The sequence below is a fragment of the Rutidosis leptorrhynchoides genome, chromosome 11, assembly GCF_046630445.1.
Source record: "Rutidosis leptorrhynchoides isolate AG116_Rl617_1_P2 chromosome 11, CSIRO_AGI_Rlap_v1, whole genome shotgun sequence".
Taxonomy (NCBI): Eukaryota; Viridiplantae; Streptophyta; class Magnoliopsida; order Asterales; family Asteraceae; genus Rutidosis; species Rutidosis leptorrhynchoides.
The window spans coordinates 49,035,408-49,044,551 of record NC_092343.1 but is presented as its reverse complement, the minus strand read 5'-3'; positions in this window follow the sequence as shown (position 1 = coordinate 49,044,551).

Below are 9,144 nucleotides of genomic sequence, written 5' to 3'. Positions count from 1 at the left end.
GAAGCTTTGGGAGAGAGTGATTGAGACTAGACTTCGACGCGAAACTACGGTTTCGGAAAACCAATTTGGTTTCATGCCAGGGCGCTCTTTGATGGAGGCAATTCATATTATAAGAAGCGTTATGGAGAAGTATAGGGAAAAACAAAAGAGCCTAGAGATGGTCTTCCTAGACTTAGAAAAGGCCTATGATTGTGTTCCGCGAAAGTTGATTTGGAAGACCCTTATTGGTAGAGGTATCCCAAGTAGATATATTAGAGCAATTATGGATATGTACGAAGGGGCGAAGTCCTGCGTTCGGACGCCTGTGGGAAACATAGAGTATTTCCCGATAGAAGTAGGCTTGCACCAGGGATCTGCCCTAAGCCCTTTCCTTTTCTCTTTGATTCTTGGCGAGCTGTCTCGAGGAATACAAGAGAACATCCCATGGAGTCTGATTTTTGCCGATGATATTGTGCTTGTAGCGGATTCCAAAAAAGAGCTTAATAGAAGACTAGAACAATGGAGGGAGGCCTTAGAACAAAATGGTCTATGGATCAGTAGACAAAAGAAGGAATATCTTAGGTGTGATTTCAACAGTGTTGAAGATGAACAAAACGCTGGAGGGAATATCAGCATTGGGGACCAGATCTTGCACCCACAAGATTCGTTTAGATATCTAGGCTCGGTCCTCCATAAATCGAGGAGGATAGATGAGGACGTGACCCATCGTATTAAGGTAGGTTGGTTGAAGTGGAGGGCGGCGAAAGGGGTCTTGTGCGACAAGAAGATTCCTCTCAAATTGAAAGGGAAATTCCTCAAGGTGGCAATTAGACCTGCCATGTTGTACGGATCAGAATGTTGGCCAATGACGAAGGCCCAAGAGAGAAGGATGGATGTGGATGAAATGAGGATGCTTAGGTGGACATGTGGCAGATTATTTTAGATATGATTCCAAATAGTGTGTTTAGGGAAAACCTTGAAATCCTAAGCATTATTGACAAGCTAAGAGAAGAACGGCTTCGATGGTTTGGGCATGTGATGAGGCGACCACGAACTGCCCCGGTTAGGAGAGTCGAGACACTCACGGTCAACGGAGTAAGGAGAAGGGGTAGACCTACTCGTAGGTGGGTGGATAGACTAAGGCTCGACATGAAGGAGCTTTTGTTGACCGAGGACATGACTTCTGATAGGAATGCGTGGAGGGCTAGAATAAGAATGGTCGAGTAGGGTGCGTATATTTATTATTATTATTATTATTATTATTATTATTATTATTATTATTATTATTATTATTATTATTATTATTATTATTATTATTATTATTATTATTAATTATTATTATTATTATTATTATTATTATTATTATTATTATTATTATTATTATTATTATTATTATTATTATTAGTGCTATTATACTATTACTATTATTATTATTATTACTATTATTATTATTATTATTATTATTATTATTATTATTATTATTTGTAATGTGTATTAGCAATATTATTTCTTGTATCAGTATTATTATTATTATTATTATTATTATTATTATTATTATTATTATTATTATTTATTATTATTACTACTATTACTAATACTTCCACTATTATAGTACTCATTATTATTATTATCTTTTACTATTACTACTATTACTATTACTACTATCCATTATTAGCATACTACTATTATTATTTCATATTATTAGTACTAGTATTATCAATACTAATACTATTACTATTTCTACGAGTATTAATTATTAGTTACTGATACTATTATTAGTATTACTAGTACTATCTTCCCTATTATCTTTTTGTACTATTTTTATTAATATTATATCTGTATGTTTTTGTATGTTTGTGTATGTATGCTTGCATGTTTGTTTGTTCGTATGTATGTACATATGTTTATGGATGTTTATATGTATGTAGGTTTTGGAATGTATGTTTTTATGCTTATGTTTGTAGGTATGCATATGTATGCAGGTATACAAAGATGGACGTATGCTTATGTATCTTTTTCTTAGTGATCTATGTATATATGATGTAGGTTTATGGATGACTTGGTATGTATCAACGTATACGGATCTAGGTATGTATGTTTTGCATGTATATATATATATATATGCTTATGTAGATATGTATGTACGTATGTATGTATGTATGTATGTATGTAAATATTTATGTATGTATGTATGTATGTATGCTTATGTAGGTGTGCATGGTATGTATGTATGTATGTATGTATGTATGTATGTATGTATGTATGTATGTATGTATGTTTGTGACGGATGTATGTAGGCATGTATATAGGTTTGTGTATGTGTGTATGTACGAATATGTATGTATGCATGCTTGTATGTATGTGTGTATGTTTTTATGATTTGGTGCTTCGCATCGTTCGGTGCATCTTGGGGCTATTATGGCTGAGGACGACCCTCTTTGCTCGTGAGCTTGGTTGGTTTCCTTTAGTTGTGTGGCTTCGGGGATGTCTACCGTAAAGGTGCATGAGTGGTGTTTGGTTTGTTATGGGTGGTTGGCTCTTTGCTTTTGCAACAACTTCCACCTGGCATGCCTTTCGTGTTTTCTGTCCACTAGGTTTTTTGGCTCAATTTATTGAGGCAACAACAAACGTCGATCTAGTGGCGTCTTGACTGCTGCTTAGAGCCTAAATTGATTTTCAGGCAGCCTTTAAAACCCATGGAAATTTGATTAAACCATTTTCATGGAGTCTCTTTTTCTTTTCAGTTTATTTATTTAAACTTTTTTTCATTTTTTTTTTGCCGGAGGTACTCACGGAAGCAATCTCTCTGCCTTGGAGTAGAGAGGGAGATGACTTTCTCTTCCTATGGGCCTCGACTCATGGTTAAAGAAACGACTTCTCTCTTACTCTACGGTTGAGGAAGGATTGTCTACATCTCACCTCCCTATACCTCGCATGTGCGGGATTGGGTATTGTTGTTGTTGTTGTAATTTTTACAATATTTTCTATCGGATATGGATTAAACAAATAAATTCAAGCAAATCACACTTGTGACAAAATCAAGTTAAGCAAATCACACTTGTGACAAAATTCAATTAAGTTACGCAAATCACACTCGTTTATCTTCCAAACAAGGGAATCAAATATATTATACAATACGACCAGTTGGTCTATTTGCTTATATATTTGTTTATATGTTTTGATTAAATTATAATGGTTGTTTTTAGCTATACATAATCTTCATCATATTTTGTTGTTTAATACATTGTTCTTGTATGATTTTTTGAAAGAAAAATAGAATTGGGTTCTTCTGGGGCTGTGTAGATTACATAAATTTACATCCTTTTATGTGGATTTCGTGAAAAAATTTTATTCTTGGTGTCTTTTTGTTGTTGATTACAAATTTTGATTAAAGCAATTGATATCTAGAGATTAAAGTTTAAATCATATAATCCGTTTTTAGAAAGACGACAACATTTATTTTTTTTTACAATATACTGTGTGGTGTGCAAGGTCCGTGTGCAGCGCGCATCATAAAAGAAAATACTCTTTCAAAAGTGTGCACACTGCGCATTTAAACAAATTTTGACCCATTTCTAATGATCCATCAAACCTTTAATGTAATCCATCTATTACATTAATTCATAAATATGCTAAATTTACCAATCTAGCCATCAAACTAACACTTAACCTGCCCATATTGCCACCAGACACCAAAAGTGACCGATAGCTTAATTTCCACCCAATGACCCAATTAAGCTTTCAACCAATTCTTGACTCAAGTGAGACTTGACTCGTTACCACTACAAGTGGTAATTCAGGCCCAACAAACTTCCTAACATATTAACATTTACACCATATCAAAATCTCGAACAAGTAACTCCTTTTAGTGTTTATACTTAACAAAACAAGTTCTCAAACCACACTTCGAATACTTCATTTAGAGTATACTTATCATCTAACGACATGCACATTTACGCATTCGGAAGACACTTACAATATGGAAACATAAGAGGTATTATGGATCTTCGCAAATTCCTCAGTAACTTCAACAGATACGCAAATCAACCAACTCCGGTCAAACTTGAATGGTCCCCAAAACCATGAACCAAAGTTTCCCGTCATCACAATCGGATTACTCCTTTCCATGGTGAAATCTCAAACATCACCATACCTTCCCACTTAGAACACTAATGGTCCCTTCAACCAACTCACATAGGACTTTGTCCATTTTGATTCATTTCAAGAAAACGTTGTTACACCCATGCTCTCTCTTGACCAATCACATATCCTTTACACATGGGTTCTCTCTTCTTTTTCGCACTACATAAAGTGGCTTCCAGTACTAGCGTGAAAGTTATTATTGTACTAGAATTTTGCCAATATCGAGTATTCATCTCTTCTACCTCTGAAATCCGCCGCACGACCCACAATATGCCCACCAATGCAGGATGCATCTCTTCTACCTCTGAAATCCGCAGCACGGCCCACAATATGCCCACTAACGCAGGATGGGCTCTCGCCTTGACCATCATTAAGGATGATATCAGCATTCCATCACTATCAGGCTCTCATAACCCCGTGGTATCTACCCCAGTATCAAGCAGTTAAGCGTGTGTCTCTATTTGAGGCCTTCAATGGAACTCCTTGTCTAATAATCGTTCTCAAAGTGGAGAAATCCACTAATTATTCCAACGAACACGCTTCCCGGACATGGGGAAAGCGGTAAGTGCCTCAACATCCGACTCATAATCACTTGTTTATCACCATAAGGGATTCATGACATCCCAGTTCACGATACAAAATTATTCTTAGTGATATGCTCACGCCTCCATTTCGAAAATCCAAGTGATCACGATATCACATATGGCCCCTTTTCCATAAATTGGTGATACTCAATCATCTAACTTACACTTCAATCATGCCTACTACAACTGACTCCACGCATACTTTATTAATGAACAAAGATTACATTATATAGGGGTACATATCTTGGTGAACAAGAAAAGTAAAGTATACAAATGACATACATGAAATACATTCTATATATAAACATAAGTGATAACTAAGGGAAGGATATTTATCGAGAGGCCAATCTTGGTCATAAGAGATGCGAACAGCAAGCGACTAAGAGGTTTCGTAAGTGCATCTTCTAGTTCATCTCCTGAAGAGACATGTGTTACACGCAATGTAACGAATCGAACTTGTTCACGAATAAAATGATAAGCAATTGCGAGATGTTTCATTTGTGAGTGAAAATTTGGATTAGCAGTAAGAAGAGTTACACCTAAATTGTCGGAGTAAATAACAGGTTGCGCAGAGGTGGTGATTCCCATTTCACGAAGTAAACTACGCATCCATAAAACATCTGATGTGGTGGCAGCAATGACTTTATACTCAGCTTTTGTAGACTATTGTGATATAAATTGTTGCTTCTTTGATGTCCAACTAATGGGATTCCGTCCTAAAAACACAACATGACCCATGGTAGAGGAACAATTATCTTTGTCACCAACCCGCGTCAGAAAACGCATGCAATGTAAGCGGAGAATCACGATGATAGGTAATACTTTGATCAAAAGTGAACATAATGATCACTGCGAGTTGCCTGCATAAAATGGGATAATCAATTTACAGCAAATGCCACATTAGGGCGCGTGAGTGTGAGATATTGTAAACTATCAACTAATGCACGTCAATATGTCGTATTAGTGATTAGTGAGCTAGAAGCACTGTGTAATGAACATGAAGATGCCATGGGCGTAGAGACTTGCTTTGCATAAAGCATATGTGCACTTTCCAGAAGATCCAAAACGTATTTTTGTTGACTTAAAAAACATTCATGTAGCTATAGGCATGACCTCAACCCCAAAAAAATATGCAAGATTACCCAAATATTTTAGTCAAACTTGTTCGCAAGACGTGCGATAAATGAAATGTCCCGTTCTTATTGATTAAAAACGTTCCATATTAATTGATTTCGTTGCGAGGTTTTGACCTTTATATGAGACGTTTTTCAAAGACTGCATTCATTTTAAAACAAACCATAACCTTTATTTCATCAATAAAGGTTTAAAAAGCTTTACGTAGATTATCAAATAATGATAATCTAAAATATCCTGTTTACACACGACCATTACATAACGGTTTACAATACAAATATGTTACAACAAAATAAGTTTCTTGAATGCAGTTTTTTACACAATATCATACAAGCATGGACTCCAAATCTCGTCCTTATTTAAGTATGCGACAGCGGAAGCTCTTAATAATCACCTGAGAATAAACATGCTTAAAACGTCAACAAAAATGTTGGTGAGTTATAGGTTTAACCTATATATATCAAATCATCATAATAGACCACAAGATTTCATATTTCAATACACATCCCATACATAGAGATAAAAATCATTCATATGGTGAACACCTAGTAACCGACATTAACAAGATGCATATATAAGAATATCCCCATCATTCCGGGACACCCTTCGGATATGATATAAATTTCGAAGTACTAAAGCATCCGGTACTTTGGATGGGGTTTGTTAGGCCCAATAGATCTATCTTTAGGATTCGCGTCAATTAGGGTGTCTGTTCCCTAATTCTTAGATTACCAGACTTAATAAAAAGGGGCATATTCGATTTTGATAATTCAACCATAGAATGTAGTTTCCCGTACTTGTGTCTATTTTGTAAATCATTTATAAAACCTGCATGTATTCTCATCCCAAAAATATTAGATTTTAAAAGTGAGACTATAACTCACTTTCACAGATTTTTACTTCGTCGGGTATTAAGACTTGGCCACTGGTTGATTCACGAACCTATAACAATATATACATATATATCAAAGTATGTTCAAAATATATTTACAACACTTTTAATATATTTTGATGTTTTAAGTTTATTAAGTCAGCTGTTCTCGTTAGTAACCTACAACTAGTTGTCCACAGTTAGATGTACAGAAATAAATCGATAAATATTATCTTGAATCAATCCACGACCCAGTGTATACATATCTCAGTATTGATCACAACTCAAACTATATATATTTTGGAATCAACCTCAACCCTGTATAGTTAACTCCAACATTCACATATAGAGTGTCTATGGTTGTTCCGAAATATATATAGATGTGTCGACATGATAGGTCGAAACATTGTATACGTGTCTATGGTATCTCAAGATTACATAATATACAATACAAGTTGATTAAGTTATGGTTGGAATAGATTTGTTACCAATTTTCACGTAGCTAAAATGAGAAAAATTATCCAATCTTGTTTTACCCATAACTTCTTCATTTTAAATCCGTTTTGAGTGAATCAAATTGCTATGATTTCATATTGAACTCTATTTTATGAATCTAAACAGAAAAAGTATAGGTTTATAGTCGGAAAAATAAGTTAAAAGTCGTTTTTGTAAAGGTAGTCATTTCAGTCGAAAGAACGACGTCTAGATGACCATTTTAGAAAACATACTTCCACTTTGAGTTTAACCATAATTTTTGGATATAGTTTCATGTTCATAATAAAAATCATTTTCTCAGAATAACAACTTTTAAATCAAAGTTTATCATAGTTTTTAATTAACTAACCCAAAACAGCCCGCGGTGTTACTACGACGGCGTAAATCCGGTTTTACGGTGTTTTTCGTGTTTCCAGGTTTTAAATTATTAAGTTAGCATATCATATAGATATAGAACATGTGTTTAGTTAATTTTAAAAGTCAAGTTAGAAGGATTAACTTTTGTTTGCGAACAAGTTTAGAATTAACTAAACTATGTTCTAGTGATTACGAGTTTAAACCTTCGAATAAGATAGTTTTATATATATGAATCGAATGATGTTATGAACATCATTACTACCTCAAGTTTAGTAGGTAAACCTACTGGAAGTGACAAGAAATGATCTAGCTTCAAAGGATCTTGGATGGCTTGAAAGTTCTTGAAGTAGGATCATGACACAAAAACAAGTTCAAGTAAGATTTTTACTCGAATTAAGATAGTTTATAGTTATAGAAATTGAATCAAAGTTTGAATATGAATATTACCTTGAATAAGAAAGATAACCTACTGTATATAACAAAGGTTTCTTGATCTTAGATGATTACTTGGAATGGATTAGAAAGCTTGGAAGTAAATTAGTAAACTTGAAGGGATTTTTGAAGTGTTCTTGAAGTGTTCTTCCTATGATGATTATAGCTTGATTCTTGAAGTGATTTTTGATGAAGATGATGATTAACTACTGGAAAAATACGTTCATAATAGTGTGTGTGTGTGTGTGTGTTGAGAGAGAATTAGAAAGAGAATTGGAAGTGAAATGGAGTGAATGATGAGTGGTAATTGGTGAGTGGTGAGTGGGGTTAAAAGGAGTTCTAGTTAGTTGACTAGCTCATGGTAGAAGTTAAAATTGATTAGTCATACATGACATAATCAAGAGTGGAATCCCATGCTAGTTCCTATTGGTATATACCCATAGTAAGTACGTTTTGAAGCTGTGTATAATACGGGTAAGAATACGACTAGAATTCTTGATGAAAGAAAAGAATGGGAAAGTAACTGTAACCATTTTCGTTAAGTATGAGTGTTTTGATATATGTCTTGAAGTCTTCCAAAAGTATTTTAATACATCTAAATACACTACATGTATATACATTTTAACTGAGTCGTTAAGTCATCGTTAGTCGTAACATGTAAGTGTTGTTTTGAAACCTTTAAGTTAACGATCTCAATTAATGTTGTTAACCCATTGTTTATTATATCTAATGAGATGTTAAATTATTATATTATCATGATATTATGATATATTAATATATCTTAATATGATATATATACATTTAAATGTCGTTACAACGATAATCGTTACATATATGTCTCGTTTCGAAATCCTTAAGTTAGTAGTCTTGTTTATATGTATATAACTCATTGTTAATATACTTATGGAGATACTTACTTATCATAATCTCATGTTAACCATATGTATATCCATATATATATCGTCATGTCGTTTTTACAAGTTTTAACGTTCGTGAATCGCCGGTCAACTTGGGTGGTCAATTGTCTATATGAAACATATTTCAATTAATCAAGTCTTAACAAGTTTGATTGCTTAATATGTTGGAAACATTTAATCATGTAAATATCAATCTCAATTAATATATATAAACATGGAAAAGTTCGGGTCA